The sequence below is a fragment of the Mobula birostris genome, chromosome 19, assembly GCF_030028105.1.
Source record: "Mobula birostris isolate sMobBir1 chromosome 19, sMobBir1.hap1, whole genome shotgun sequence".
In the NCBI taxonomy this organism is placed as follows: Eukaryota; Metazoa; Chordata; class Chondrichthyes; order Myliobatiformes; family Myliobatidae; genus Mobula; species Mobula birostris.
The window spans coordinates 9,533,457-9,550,061 of record NC_092388.1 but is presented as its reverse complement, the minus strand read 5'-3'; the positions used below and the strand labels follow the sequence as shown (position 1 = coordinate 9,550,061).

The 16,605-nt window shown below is 41.4% G+C and overlaps 1 long non-coding RNA gene across 1 annotated transcript in view; it reads right to left on the bottom strand.

Moving 5' to 3' along the window:
- LOC140212427 (uncharacterized) overlaps positions 1 to 13,733 on the bottom strand; it is a 65,635-nt gene extending 51,902 nt beyond the window's left edge. The window contains exon 1 of the long non-coding RNA XR_011889716.1: positions 13,594 to 13,733. This is a non-coding gene — a long non-coding RNA (uncharacterized lncRNA). The remainder of the gene's footprint in view (positions 1 to 13,593) is intronic.
- Between the last annotated feature and the right edge of the window lie 2,872 nt (positions 13,734 to 16,605).

The window sequence follows — 16,605 nt, the reverse complement described above, 5'->3', positions numbered from 1 at the left end:
AACCATCGCACATACATTCCAAGAAATCCTCTTCCTCAGCACCTTTACCAATTTGGTTCACCCAATCTACATGTAGATTGAAGTCACCCATTACAAAGTCCTTTCAGACACAGAATGCTGGAAGAACTCAGCAGCTCAAGCAGCATCTGTGGAGAGGAATAAAGAGGATCAGTTCCTCCAGAATATTGCGTGCATTACTCTGGATTTCGAGCATCTGCAGAACCTCGTGTTTAAAACTCCTTACAGACAGCAGCAAGACCCAAACACCAGTTTTATGGCTGTAAAGCATTAAGCTACAATGCCGCTCCAAAGTAAAACAAAGAGAGAATAGATGGCAGTGTTATGTTACAAACATGGAAGGATTCTGTTACGAAAGACAAGATTGAAATGAATCACCTCAGGTATTACTCGTCCTTTGGTGAATAACCGAACAAGGAACTTTAGAGCCCTTTACTGGCTTGGCAGAGACAATAAACAACTGCAATGTTATCACTCCATACAGTTACTATACAACTGTATTACCTTGAAATTATCTGACCAAAGATAACAATTCCTAATTGGATTTTCTCATATTGAGGACAATATTTCTTTGAATATGCATTTTGGTATAGGGTTTACATTCCACATCACCCCCTCCCCACTTCTATTTCCCTCCACTCTCCTGTGGAGAGAACTTGACATTCAATGGCCACTTTATTAGTTACCTCCTGTACCTAATAAAATGGCCAGTGAGTGTATACTCATGATCTTCTTCTGTTGTAGCCTTCCCTGTTGTACGTGAAAATCCCAGGAAATCAGCACTTTCTGAGATACTCAAACCACCCCGTCTGGCACCAGCAATCGTTCCACAGTCAGTCACTTAGGTCACATTTCTTCCCCATCCCCCCATCCTGATGTTTGATCTGAACAACAAGTGAACCTCTTAACCATGTTTTTAATGTATTGAGGTACTGCCACATGATTGGCTGATTAGATATTTGCATTAATGAGGTGTATGGGTGTTCCTAATAAAGTGGCCACTGAGAATGGCTGATAGTACCACATGGTTGACCAAAACATGCATCATGCAGAAGGGGTCCTAACTAGTTATCTGTAGTTGGCACAATAGTTGATGCCATTAACTCTGTAGATTTTCAACTTATCTAGTGATAATTGACCACATGATATGGAAAGTATCTAATCAATATCACTGGAAATAGATTAGGATGATCTCTGCAAAAAAGGGATCCAGCATCGCCTTGAAAATTGACCCTGTTGTATATTTAAGTGTTCGGACAAATGCCACAGTATAATTATAAACTACTATTATTAACAGGTGCGGCACAGTAGCAGTGTTGGCACGTGGCCAAGTGGTTAAGGCGTTGGACTAGTGATCTGAAGGTCACTAATTCGAGCCTCAGCTGAGGCAGCATGTTCTGTCCTTGAGCAAGGCACTTAACCACACATTGCTCTGTGACAACACCAGTGCCAAGCTGTATCAGCCCTAGTGCCCTTCCCTTGGATAACATTGGTGGCGTGGAGAGAGGAGACTTGCAGCATAGGCAACTGCCGGTCTTTCATACAACCTTGGCCAGGCCTGCACCCTGGAAACCTTCCAAGGCACAAATCCATGGTCTCATAAGACTAACGGATGCCTATACAGCAGTTAGCACAATCACTTTTACAGAGTGGAAGCTTTCAGCAAGTCGGTCCGATAAAACATCATTGACCTATGGTCGTGCAATGGTTAGCACAATCACTTTACAGCGCCAGCAATTGCTAGTTCAGGTCTGATTCCGGCCACTGTGAGAATTGGTTCAGCATAATATTGTGGGCTGAAGGGCCTGTTTCTGTGCTGTTCTGTTCTATGTCTCATGTTCACTGTCTTAAGGAGTTTGTAAGTTCTCCCCGTGACTGCATGGGTTTCCTGTGGGTGCTCCAGTTTTCTGCCACATTCCAAAGATATACTGTTAGAAATAATTCGGAACTTGTGTAGCTTAGGTTGGGTTGATTTTTTTCTCCAGTTCAGGCAATGTACTTGCAAATGTTTCATCACCATATGAGTAGACATCGTGCCTCCTCACATGGTGTCTTAACATTTGTAAGCAATTTGCCAAGATCGGAGAGCAACACATACAGTTTAGGGTTAGGGTTAGTAAATTGTAGTCACGCTATGTTAGCACCAGAAATGTGGTGACACTTGCGGGCTTCCCCCAGCAGAATCCTTGTACTGTGCTGATCATTGACACAAAATGTCACATTTTACTTTGTGTTTCAATGTACATGCGACAAATAAAGCTCATCTTTAATAATAAACACAGACAAAAGATATGGTTGAATTCTAGTCTTCTCACTCCTGTTCTAACTTCTGCAGAGAATTATACATATTATTGTTGGTAAGTTACTATAATTTGTAACCTTAGATTTTCCTCACTCATATGACTACTTCTCTCATTAGTCCTTAAGACACACCAAGAGGAAGATGTGGGCAGGATTAAAAATGAAGATTGTAACTCTTAACTGCTTGTGACCATGACTGATGGCAGTGATGTCAGGATGTCACTTTACTTTGAATCTAGTCCACAATTAGTAATAACACTCGCCAATTTCTACAGATGTACCATGGTGAACATTCTAACTGGCTGCATCATCGTCCGTTATGTGGGGGCAAAAGAGGTGGGCTCCTGCACAGGATCAAAGTAAGCCGCAGAAAGTTGTAAACTCAGTCAGCTCCATCTTAGGCACGAGCCTCCGCAGCATCCGGGACATCTTCAAGGAACAATGCCTCAAAAAGCCAGCATCCATCATTAAGGAGCCCCATCACCCATGACATGCCCTCTTCTCATTGTTGCCAATAGGGAGGAGATACAGGAGCCTGAAGGCACACGCTCAACAATTCAGGAGCAGCTGCTTCCCCTTCGGTATCAGATTTCTGAATGGACATTGAACCTATAAATACTACCTTATTACTTTTTTTTTGCACTAAATTAACTATTTTATATCTATATACACACACATTTTATATACATAATATACTATATACATACACACTTGCTCACTGTAATCCACAGTTTTTAAGTATGTATTGCATTGTACTGCTCCTTCCACATAACAACAAATTTCATGATATATGCTGGTGATATTAAACCTGATTTTGATTCTGAATAATCTTTATCAGTCTTTATTCCACACTCCCCAAATTCCTTTCTTCCCAACCTTTTATGTTAGCTTCAGTATTTATAGAGTAAATGATACTTTAAATATTACTTGACAAATTGCACTGGTGCTGGCCCACATCTGTATAACAATACTTTAGAAATGAAGTGTCTATTTAGTGGTTTACAATGGCTTATTCTTAACAAAAACATTGCCTACAAATTTTGCTCACAAATTACCAGATGTGCTCTGGATAAAATATTCTTGTCATGTAGACCCTTGACTTTCACCCCGTGACTCCTGGAGGCGATCTGCAGCACTACCATAATAGTTACCGCAACTTGTTTAATGGCTCGTGCGACACTAGCACTGACACTAAATCATGCACGAAGAGCAATTACTCAGTTGTACAACCTGACATGCAAAAGAGAAGCGAACAGAAAATACTGACTCCATAATTCTCAAAGTGATATCATGATATGAATTATGTGATTTGTAAATAAAAAAAAGCATTGCTACAGCACATTTCACAATTATGCAACATCACATAAGTACATTGGACATTAGAGCACATTAGAGCTTTTCGACCCAAGATGATGTGTCAATCTTGAAACCTACTCTAATATCAATCTAACCCTTCCCTCCTAAATAAACCTCCATTTTTTTATCATCCATGTAGCTATCTAAGAGATTCTTAAATACTGTGAATGCATTTGCCTCTATCACCACCCCTGTCAGGATGTTCCACGCACCCACCACTCACTGTAATAAACTTATCTCTGTCATCCCTGCTACACTTTCCTCCAATCACCTTAAAATTATGCCACCTTGTATTAGCAAATTCCAGCCTGAGATAAGGTCTCTAGCTGGCCACTTGATGTTTTATAACCAGTGAATTACTAAGATATAGGAGCAGAATTAGACCATTTGTCTCACCGAGTCTTCACAATTCAATCATGGCTGATTTATTTTCCCTCTCGACACTATTCTCCTGCCTTCTCCCAGTAACCTTTGGTGCCCTTACTAATCAAGAAGCCATCAACCTGCGTGTTAAATATACCCAGTGACTCGGCCTCCACAGTTGAGTGCGGCAATGAATTCCACAGATTCCCCACCATCTGGCTAAAGAAATTCCTCCTCATTTCTGTACTAAAGGGACATCGTTCTACTCTGAGCTGTGCCCTCTGGTCTTAGACTCTCTCACTACTAGAACCGTCCTCTGCACATCCACACTCTCTAGGGCTTTCAATATTCAATTGTTAGGTTTCAATTAGACTCCCCCATTTTTCTAAATTCCAGCAATTACAGGCCCAAGGCCATTAAATTCTCCTCATACGTTAAACATTTCATTAACAGGATCATTCTCATCAGGCTCCTCTGGATCTTCTCCAATGCCAGCACATCCTTTCCTAGATCTGGGGCCCAAAACCGCTCACAATGCTCCAAATGAGGCCTGACCAATGCCAGATAAAGCCTTAGCACTCCATCCTTAGCTTGTATATACTAGTCTTGAAATGAATGCTGTGTGAATACTTCTGGAACTGTGGTCACTGTTATAATGCATGATACATTTTTGGCAAATACGTGCTCCCACGCAGAGCAATTTATTATTGACTACATAAACTGCTTTTTGTTTCTGTGATTGAGCCATAAATATTGGCCAGGACACTGTGTACACCCTGCTTTTTTGAAAAAGTACCACAGATCTTTCCCAACTGCCTGAGGGAATAGACAGCACCAGGTTCAGGCAATATCACCTCCAGTTATAACACTTCCTCAGTATGTGATGGACAGGTTTAGAGGTTTACAGTTGGCAATACAAATTGAAACCATTTCCAACTTTCTAATTTAGAGGTGAAGATGCTAATCACTGAGCCACTGCTAACAGTGTCAAGGTTTGAACCTGGCAAATGCAGTCTGTGTATATAAAGACACATTGGGATTAATATAATCCCAGTTACTGCCACCTGGTATCAGTTTACCTCAAACACGCGGCAGAAAATGTTGGAAATACAGAGCAGATGCAGGAACATCTGTTGAAAGATTAATATTTCAGCTGAATCCATCTAGATATTAAGCCATTCTGTTTTCTCCATGCGTTGATGGATCTGCAGCATATTTGCACCACTTTGTCTTTATCTGTAATCCTTGGGTTTTGTGGTTCATTTCTTTTTGCCCATAAAAGGTCAGTCATAAGCTTAACTTGACTTTGGCTGATACTGCCATACAAAAGTGAAGCCACTCTTCTGGGCACATGTCCATTGTAAGCCAGGGGTGCATTAACCAGAATTTTGATGAGGCCAAAAGACCTGAATTTCAGTTTGGGCTTCTCTAAGCAGTTCCTAATGCAAAACTGGCCTGCAGGACATTGCACGGGATTCAGAAAAATCTGCAGAGGTTTGTAAACTCAGCTCCATCATGGGCTGTGGCTTCCTCACAATGCAGGACATCTTCAAAAGGTGATGCATCAAAAAGCCATCATCAAGTACCCCCACCACCCAGCAAATGTCCTCTTCTCATTACTATCACCAGGGAAGAGGCACAAGAGCCTGAACACACAGTGTTTTAGGGACAGCTTCTTAGACCACAGGACATAGGAGCAGAATTACAACAGTCCATCCAACAAGTCCACTTTGCCCTTCCATCATGGCTGATTTATTATCCCTCCCCTGCCTTCTTCCCGTAACCTTTGACACACTAACCAATCAAGAAAAAAATCAACCACTGCTTCAAATATGACTTGTCCTCCAGAGCCACCTGTACAATAAATTCCACAGATTCCCCATCCTTTGGCTGAAGAAATTCCTCCTCAGCTCTGTTCTAAATGGACAACTCTCTATTCTGAGGCTGTGCCCTCTGGTCCTAGGTTCCCTCACTATAGAAAGCATCCTCTTCACGTCCACTCTATCTAGGCCTTCAAATATTCAATAAGTTTAAATGGTTGTGGGCAAGTGGCCAAGTGGTTAAGGGATTGGACCAGCGACCTGAAGGTCGTGAGTTTGAGCCCCAGCCAAGGCAACGTGTTGTGTCCTTGAGCAAGGCACTTAATCACACATTGCTCTGCGACGACACTGGTGTCAAGCCGTATGGGTCCTAATGCCCTTCCCTTGGACAACATTGGTGTCGTGAAGAGGGGAGCCTTGCAGCATGGGCAACTGCTGGTCTTCCATACAACCTTGCCCAGGCCTGCGTCCTGGAGAGTGAAGACGCAGATCCATGGTCTCACAAGACTAATGGATGGCTTTATTATTTATGTTTAAATGAGATCCCCCTCATTCCTCTCAGCTCCTGTGAGTACTGTGCAGAGCCTTCAAATGCTCTTCGTACGTTAACCACTTCATTTGCTGGAATTATTCTCGTGAAACTCGTCTGGGCCCTCTATAATGCCGGCACATCTTTTATTATACAAGGGGAGGGCTCAAAACTGCTCACAATATTTCAAGTGCAGTCTGACCAATCCCTTATGAAGCCTCAGCATCACATCCTTGCTTTTGTACTCTAGTCCTTTGGAAGTGAATGTTAACATTACATTTACCTTCCTCACCACTGACTCTACCTGCAAGTTAATCTTTGGGGAATCCTACACAATGTCTCCTAAGTCCCTTTACAGCTCTGATTTTTGAATTTTCTCCCCATTTAGGAAATGATCTATGCCGTTATTCCTTCTACCAATGTGCATGAGCATACACTTCCCTACACTATATTCCATTTGCCACCTCTTTGCCCATTCTCCCAAACCGTCTAAGTCCTTCTACAGATTCTCTGCTTCCTCAACACTACCTTCCCCTCCACCTATCTTCATATAGTCTGCAAATTTGGCCACAAATCCATCAATTCCATCATCAAAATCATTGGCATATAACATAAAAGGAAGCAGTCCCAACACCAACCCTTGCAGAACATTGCTAGTCACCGGCTGTCAGCCAGAAAAGGCCCTCTCTATTCCCACTCTTTGCTTCCTGCAAGTCGGCCAATCATCTATCCGTGCTAGTATCTTTCCTGCAATACCATAGGCTCTTATCTTGTTAAGCAGCCTCATGTGCAGCACCTTGTGAAAGATCTACAGAAAATCCAAGTAAACAACATCCGCTGACTCTCCTTTGTCTTTCCTGCCTGCTGTTTCCTCAAAGAGTTCAAACAGATTTGTCAGGCAATGTTTCCCCCCTAAGAAAATCATGCTGACTTTGGCCTACATTAACATGTGCCTCCAAGTACCCTGAAACCTCATCCTTAATAATGGACTCCAAAATCTTCCCAACCACTGAAATTAGGCTAACCAGCCTATAATTTCAGTTCTTCCGCCTCTCTCCCTTGTTAAAGAGTGGAGTGACATTTGCAGTTTTCCATTCCTCTGGAACCATTCCAGAACCTAGTGGTTCTTGAAAGATCAGTACTTGCACCTCCACAGTCCCTTCCGCTTCCTTTTAGAGAAGCGTGGGGTGTATTCCATTTGGCTCAGGCGACTTATCTACGTTCAGACTTTTCAGCTTCCCAACCACCATCACCTTAGTAATAGCAATTACCTTCACTTCTGCCCTCTGACACTCTTGAATCTCTGGCTTACTGCTAGTCTTCCACTGTGAAGGCTGATGAAACATACTTATTAAATTCATCTGCTATTTCATTTGCCAGGGGTCCTATGTCTACTCTTGCCTCTCTTTTACACAATATATATCTGAAAAAATGTTGGTATACTCTTTTATCTTTTCTCTCCTTATGGCTTTTTTAGTTGCATTCTTTTGGTTTGTAAAATTTTCCCAATCCTCTAACTTCCCACTATTTTTTGCTACATTATACACTTTCTCTTTTGCTTTTATGTGTTTTAAAGACTTCCTTTATCAGCTATGATTGCCTCATCTCCCATTAGAATACTTCTTCATCTTTGAGATGTATCTATCCTGCATCTTCTGAATTGCAACCAGAGGCTCCAGCCATTGCTGTTCTGCTGTCATCCCTGCTAATCTCCCCTTCCAATCACCTTTTACCAGCTCCTCTCTCATGCCTCTGTAATTCCCTTTACTCCACTCCAATACTGATACATCTGACTTTATCTTCTCCCTCTCAAACTGCAGGGTGATTTCTATCATTTTATGATCTCTGTCTCCTAAGGGTTCCTTTACCCTAAGCTCCTTAATTAAATGTGTTTCATTCCACTACACCAATCCAGAATTGCTTTTCCCCTAGAGGGCTCAACCACAAGCTGCTCTAAAAACCCACCTTGTTTGCATTCTACAAATTCCCTCTCTTGGGATCCTAATCTACCTGCATAGTGAAATTCCCCCATGGCAATCTTAACATCACCCTTATTACATCCTTTTTCTATCTTCGATTGTAATTTATATCCCACACCTTGGCTATTGTTCACAGGCCTGTATATAACTCCAGTTTCTTTTTACCCTTGCAATTTCTTAACACTACTCACAAAGATTCAACATCTTCCTTCGAAGTATTTGATTTTGTTTTACCTATAGAGCCACGCCACCCCCTCTGCCTACCTGCCTGTTCTTCACAATGTTTACCCTTGAAGGTTATGCTCCCAACTATGGTCTTCTTTCAGCCATGACTCAGTGATTCCCACGTCATACCTGTCCTACAAGATCACCTTCCTTATTATGTACGTGGTGTACATTCAAATTCAAAACCTTCAGTCCTGTATTCATCACTCTTTTCAACTTTACCTCCATTTTTCACTCCAGCTCATCCCACTGACTGCAATTTTTCCCTTTTGTGTGCCTGAACTTCCTTGGTCTTGCTACATACTGCATCTTGTGAGGGTCACTAGCAAACCCAAGTGCTAAAGATTTATTACAGAAATTAACAAGAGAAAACAAAGAAGAGCTCAGGCAAACTGTACAGAATCTTGACGAGCTGAAATAACTCATGATACATAGAAGAATTTGGTTCGAATGTCACCAGACTAGGAACCACAATGACCCAAAGAGGGGTTGGCAGGCCCCCCCCGAAATACACCCTGGAGCACGTAGGAATTCCAGACATTGACAATACAGTACTATAATTAAATTACCCCAAATTGAATAAAAAGTGATTAAAACAAAGAGAATTTAACAATCTCCCATGATCCCAAATGAGACACCTGAAAAACAAAGCAAAAACCAGAGCTAATGGAAAGACAATTAGACATAAAAGGACAACACATACCCACGAGGTGGCATTGAGAAAAATACAGTCCACATACTAAATGACAAAACTTTTCGTTAAAAATGATCCCTGTTTGTGGCACAACTACTTGTACACCAACTGCCCCATCACTCCAGTTCTCATACCACTGCCAAATTAGTTTAAACCCGTGCCAACGGCTCTAACAAATCTGTCCACAAGGATATCAGTCTCCTTCCGGTGCAGGTTAATCCACCCTTTATATACAGATTGATACCTTCCCCGGGAAAGATCCCAATGATTCAGAAATCCGAAACCCCTCAGTCTTCCCTCCACCATCAGTTTTCATAATGGTCCATGAACACTGCTGCACTGTTTTTGCTCACTTTTTGCATTAAAAATATCATATACTTATTGTAATATATAGTATATTGGAAGTATTGGACTGTACAGCGTGATGGACGTTCACTTCCTGGACCAGCAGGCCACTTGGTTGCTTGCCAACCTAACTTTCTAAACAGAGCAGCTGCCATTTGTCAGATCAAACATTGTTTAGCTTCTGGCCATAAATGGGAGCCAGTCCTCGGTTCTTAAAGTGTAAATGGAAGGCAGTAGTCAGCTTGAAATTATAGCACCGAACTGCTGTGCTCATAGCATCCTGTCTTGCTGCTGAAGAGGTACACTATAAGACAATAGGATAATTCATTTGGCTCGTTTCAAAGCAGATAATGCCGACTAAGTTGCTTAGGTCAAAGAAGCTTACACAGCAGATCGATGTTATCGTTTAGCGTATCAAGTTACTGATGTGCTTCTAGTTGGGAGTTTTATCAACTCAAGGAAGTTAGATTTGGTAGGTAACTGGTACTTGCGTCTCCAAAAAGCTTTAAGACCACGTGTGTAAAAGGAGTTTCTAAGGAAATATCATATGCGTGTGAAGTCATGCAAGTGGAAGAAAAAATGTATAAATGTAGAGAGCAGTTTAGGCTTATTAGTAATGGTTAAAAACATCAAAAGAAAGAAACACCGGGTGAACTAAAATGCATTCCTCTGGCTTCAGTTTCTGCAAAGGACAATTCGCTCATCTGCATCATTGGCATGTCTTTTTAGTTTATAGGAATTTTACCTGTGTTTCAGAAATACTTAATGTTTTAGAAATGCATAGTGTTTTAGAAATGATTTGAAATTTGAAGATGTTTAAGATAGAAACCTGTGCAAGCTTTAAATGTGTTTTAAGAAGGTTGTTTGGATGTAAACGTGTCTCACTGAAAATAAATGAACTGTGTTTTAAACTACTTATCTGGAAGTATCTTCTCCCTGGTAGGGAGAGGGGTCCCACCACTTGAATAGTGGGTATTGGCAACTAATCTCACTATGGAGAATAAACAGGGAAGTGAACAAGTCTTTCAAAGATTGGGTAGTTACAGTATAACCTTCTTATAGTGAGAGTACTCATGGCTGTTTTTATCAGACAGGGTTTAAGGTCTTTGTCTGACTTTAGAACTTACCAGTCAGCAAATGAAATACCATCACAACTGCTGCCACAAAACAAAACAACAAATTTCACGACATACATCAATGATAATAAACCTGAATCTGACCGTACTGAATCTCCCATTAGTGAATGACTTACATAATTGTTAATGATTGATTTGGTCTCATAGCAGCGAGTGATTTAATGGAGAAGCAGAAAAGCCAACCCATTTGTAAAATATTTCAGGATGTAGATTATCTCGCGGCACGCTAGGACAAATATTGTTTCAGTCTTCACAAAACTCAATTAATTTAAAAGTCCTTCCCAAGGCTGGAGGGGGAGGGGTGGTGGTGGAACAAGTTTTAAGCAAGCTGGATGTGAAAGGCAGGAAAGGTGTGGAAATCTCAAGGCGATACTTAAATCAAATAGAAAACACATTATCCTGAAAACAAGAGATTCTGCAGATGCTGGGAGTCCAGAGCAAGACACACAAAATGTGGAAGAACTCAGCAGTTCAGGCAATGTCTATGGAAGGGAATAAACAGTCGACGTTTTGTTCAGATTGAGACTCTTCAACAGGACGAGACAGGAAGGGGGGCAGAAGCCAAAATGAGATGGGGAGAGTGGAAGGAGCACAAGCTGGCAGGTGACAGGTAAAACCAGGTAAGGGGGTCCGGGATGAATGCTGGGAGCAGATCGATGGAAGTGGTAAAGGGCTGAAAAAGGAGTCTGCTGGGAGAGTAAAGTGGACCTTGGCAGGAAGGAAAGGAGGAGGGGCAGCAGAGGGAAGTGATGGGCAGGTGAGCAGGAGTAAGAAGGGAGCCAAAATGGGGAATGGAAAAGGAAAGAAGAGGGATGAGGGAGAAATTACTGGAAGTTAGAGAAATCAATGTTCATGCCATCGGGTTGGAGGATACCCAGATGGAATATGAAGTGTTGCTCCTCAAACGTGATTGTGGTCTCATTTTGGCAATGGAGTAGGCCATGGACCGACATGTCAAAAGTTTCAAAAGTACATTTAATGTCAGAGAAGTGTATACTATATACATACTGAAATGCTTTTCTTTGCAACCATCCACAAAAACAGAGGAGTGCCCCAAAGAATGAATGACAGTTAAATGTTCCAAAGTCACACCCTCCCCCAGCTCCCTTCCTCCCGCGCGTAAGCAGCAGCAAGCAATGATCCCCCTTCCCCCTACCGGCAAAAAAAAGCATCAGGAACCACCACCAAGCACTCAAGCGTGAGCAAAAGCAACAGCAAAGATACAGACTTGCAGTACCCCAAAGACTACACGTTCACCCAGTATACGACATAAGGGAGAGAGATGTCTCTGTTTCACATGTCGGAATGGGGATGGGAAGTAGAAATAAAATGGGAAATCCCCCCTGTGGTGGTGGACAAAGCAAACCAACATTATCCTGCCCAAACCTTTTTCAGGACTGACAGAGTAAATACAGTTTTATTTGTGGGGAAACTGCTTTATTTGATCAGCTCTTCAGAGAATGGTAGAGTGGCATGCCTGGTCAGTGGTGGACAAGATCATGAAAATGGTACCTGGGAACAGGTACAAAACTGCTGGATTGGATAACTGGCATGGATTCACAGTTCCTCGAAAGTGGCACCAGGGGTAAATAGGGTCAAAAAGACAGCTTTTGGCAATTTTGCCTCATAAATCAGAGGACTGATTACAGGAATTGGAATGTCATGAAGTTCTACAAGACATTGTTGAGGCCAAATTTGGAGCAATGTGTGCACTTCTGGTCACCTACCTAAAGGAAAAATATCAGTAAGATTTTTTCAGAGTACAGAGAAAATTTACAGGGATGTTGTTGGGACTTGGGGACCTGAGTGAGAAGGAAAAGATGAATAGGTTAGGAGAATGAGAGGAGATTTGACAATGATTTACAAAATTCTGACAGATATAGATAGGTAGAGGCAAGCAGGCATTTTCCCCACTGAGGTTGGGTGGGACTAGAATCATAGGATCAGGGAGACAGGTGAAATATACAAGAGAGAACATCATCCCTCAGAGGGTTGAGTGAGTGTGGAATGATCTCCCAGTGGAAATTGTGGATGCAGGTTTGACTGCAAAACTTGAGAAGTTTGGACAAGTACATAACGTGGACCAGAAGGGTATGGAGAGCTATGGTCCAGGTGCAGGTTAATGGGGCTAGGCAGAGTATTGGTACAGCAAGGACTAGAATGACTGAAGGGCCTACTTTGTGTTGTCATGTTCTAAGACTCAATGACTCTAGGTATAAATCACTCTAATGAAACTACACCAGCATTAGCCTCTGTAAGGCACTGAGTACAGACATTCCACTTTTTAAAACTTGTACAGTACTGGTATCACTATTCTTGACTCATACACCAGGATACAATGAAAAGCTTGTCTTGCACACTGTTCACACAGATCAAATCATAAGACATAGGAGCAGAATCAGGCCATTCAGCCCATCAACCTTCTTCTGCCATTCCATGACTGATACACAGTAATATCCCTTTCAACCCCATTCTCCGCGTTCTCCCCTTAATTTTTGATGTCTTGACTAATTAGGAACCCATCAACCTCCACCTCAAATATACCCAGTGTCCTAGCCTCCGCAGCCATCTGTGGCAATGAATTCCACAGATTTACCTACCTCTAGCTAAAGAAATTGCTCCTTATCTCTGTTCTAAATAGACATCCTTTTATTCTGAGGCTGTGCCCTCTGGTCCTAGACTCCCCCAGTACAGGAAACATCTTCTCCACATCCACTCTATCTAAGATGACCTGTTTCCACGCCGTACAACTCTATGATAGGCACAGAGAACAAAGATTTAAAAGATTCTGATTAGGATGACAAAATTTATACCCTGCATTACTCACTGACACTTGTCCTCACTTCACTCTGCTGGCCAGAGAAAATGAGCTGAAGTTTTCTTTCCTTCTTCAGGACGACTCCATGAATGCTGCAGTGCACACTGCACAGTATATAGATACTATCTATATACTATCTATAGCTTCAAAAGTATCTTGGAAAGATACAGAGATGTAGAAAGTTAGAGCAATTTGCAGTCATCCAGAAATCAATTGCTCCACAACCAGAAATCAATTTCCTCCTTTACATCTTGCTACACATTGTCTCTGCAGATATCCCCAATCAAGGACAAAGTTCAAAGTAAATTGATGAACAAAGTACAAAGTTTCTTGTGGGCTTTTACAGTAGAACCGAGAAATACAATAGAATCAATGAAGAACTAGATTAACTGTGCAAATACACAAAAATAAATAAATAATACTGAGAACAGAAGTGTGCTGCACACATGCTCCCAGTCATGGTCAATGCCAATAGAAAGACCCTGGTGATTCTACCTTGGTGGTTTATACAGAAGCATTAAAACCAGCAAAATTGTACCTCAGCAGCTAACAGACCACTCCCCAGATCTCCTGAAGTCACAGAAATCAGCTAAAATGTGTGCAATTTTCACCACAGGCAGAAATCAATAGACTAGGGTCTAACACATTATATATAACTGATGATTTTGTTAATCAGCATTGGAAAGTTGATATCAGAATCTGATCCATAATCAGGTTTATTATCACCGATAGATGTGAAATTTTGTTATTTTGTGGCAGCAGCGCAAGACATAAAATTTACAAGTTACAAAATTAAATTCATTTTATTTATTTAGTTTCGCATTGATTCTATTTTGTGTCATTGTTCTGCTGTGAAAGCCCACAAGAAAATGAATCTCAGGGTTGTATATGGTGACACATATACACTGAACTTTGAGGCAGTTTTTTTTCCCCCCACAAAGTGGTATTTCTTCTTAGAGGATTGCATATTCTCACCAAACACAACAGGTAAAAAAAATACATCTGAGCAGGAAAGCCAGAAATGCAACAGGACACGTCAACACAATTTGCATTAGCACCCATGTTTGTACACAGATGGAAACAGCTTGCACAACACTTTTACATGAGCATAGCACGATTGAAAGCTTCACTCCAAGTGTTACCATGGAGACAAAGCATCTCCTGGCTAAGTCTATACATGTTACTCATGGTTGTACACTCCTGGCTGTGATTTATCTCCTCGAGTTTAGTGGTTGAAGTAGGTATTGATTTTACAACAAGGAAACTACAAGGCTCGTGAACCAGTGTGGATAACTTCACTCCGACACTGAATTGTTTCCACATTCTATGGACCCTCGTTCAATGACTGTACAACTCATTATTTACTACTAATTTTTCTGTTTTGTATTTGAACAGTTTGTCTTTCTTTCACACATTGGTTGTTTGTCAGTCTTTGTGTGTACTTTATAATTATTTATTATTTAGAGACAGTCAGCGTCATAGGAAGTCATTCCTGCCTGTGGCCATCAAACTTTACAACTCTTCCCTTGGAGGGTCAGACACCCTGAGCCAATAGGCTGGTCCTGGACTTATTTCCATCTGGCATAATTTACATATTATTATTTAATTATTAATTTTATATTGCTATATTTATACTCTATTCTTGGTTGGTGCAACTGTAACAAAACCCAATTTCCCTCGGGATCAATACGACTATGACTATACAGCATGGAACAGGTCTTTCCAACCCTGTCAGCCACACTGCCCAGCAACACTGCTATTGAACGCTACCCTAATCACAGGACAACTTACAATGGCCAACTAACCTACTAACTGATACGTCTTTGGACCGTGGGAGGAAATCAGAGCACCCAGAGGAAACTCACAAAGTCCCGGAGAGAAACATGCGAACTCCTTACAGACAGTGGCAGAACTTATCTCCAGACTCTGACGCCCGAGCTATAATAGTGTCATGCTAACCGCAGCGCCACAGTGCCTCCCAGTTTGTCTTCTTCTGCACATTGCTCGTTGGTCAGTCTTCACTGATTCTGCTCCTTTTTTGTTTTATTGTCAATGCCTGCAAGAAAATGGATCTCAGGGAATCTAAGGACATACTTGTACTTTGATAATAAGCTTACATTGTACTTTGAACTTTAAACTGCAGTTCCACATGTTTTCCAACACAATGATGCAATACAATAATGTGGCTTCCAACATGTTGAGATATTCATCTTTCGATTTTCTACTGCGAGTACCAACAGTAGTATGCAAGCCATACAAAGACATCATTAAAATGTGATTAAATGTGTCAAATGTGTCAAAGTGTATATATCACATACACAAAGTATATATGATATATTTTCTTGCAGGCATTCAGAGTAAATACAAGAAACACAACAGAATCAATGAAAAACCGCACATAACAAGGGGGACAAGCACACAAACAATGTGCAATAACAGCAAATTGTGCAAATACAAAAATAAAAATAACAAACGAAATAATACTAATAAATAAATAAACAATAAATATCAAGAACGTGAGATGAAGAATGCTTGAAAGTGAGTTCATAGGTTGTGGGAAAGATCAGTGTTGGGGTGAGTGAAATTGAGTAAAGTTTTCCTATCTGGTTCAACGAGCAATGCCACCACCAGGTTTCAAGAACAAATTTGATATGTCACAAAACTAACAAATTTCTACAGGTGTGCAATGGAGAGCATTCTAACTTGTTGCATCACTGACCGGTATAGAGGGGCTGTTGCACAGGATCGGAAAAAGCTGCAAAGGGATGGAAACTCAGCCAGCTCCATCATGGGCACTAGCCTCCCCAGCATCGAGGACACCTTCAAAAGGTGATGCCTCAAAAAGGCGGCATCCATCATTAAGGACCCTCATCACCAAGGACGTGCTCTCTCCTTATTACCACAAACAGAGAGGAGGTACCAGAGTATGAAGACACACACTCAGCATTTTAGGAACAGTTTCGCCCCTACCATCAGATTTCTAAACAGACAATGAACAAACACTACCTTACTACCTTCACT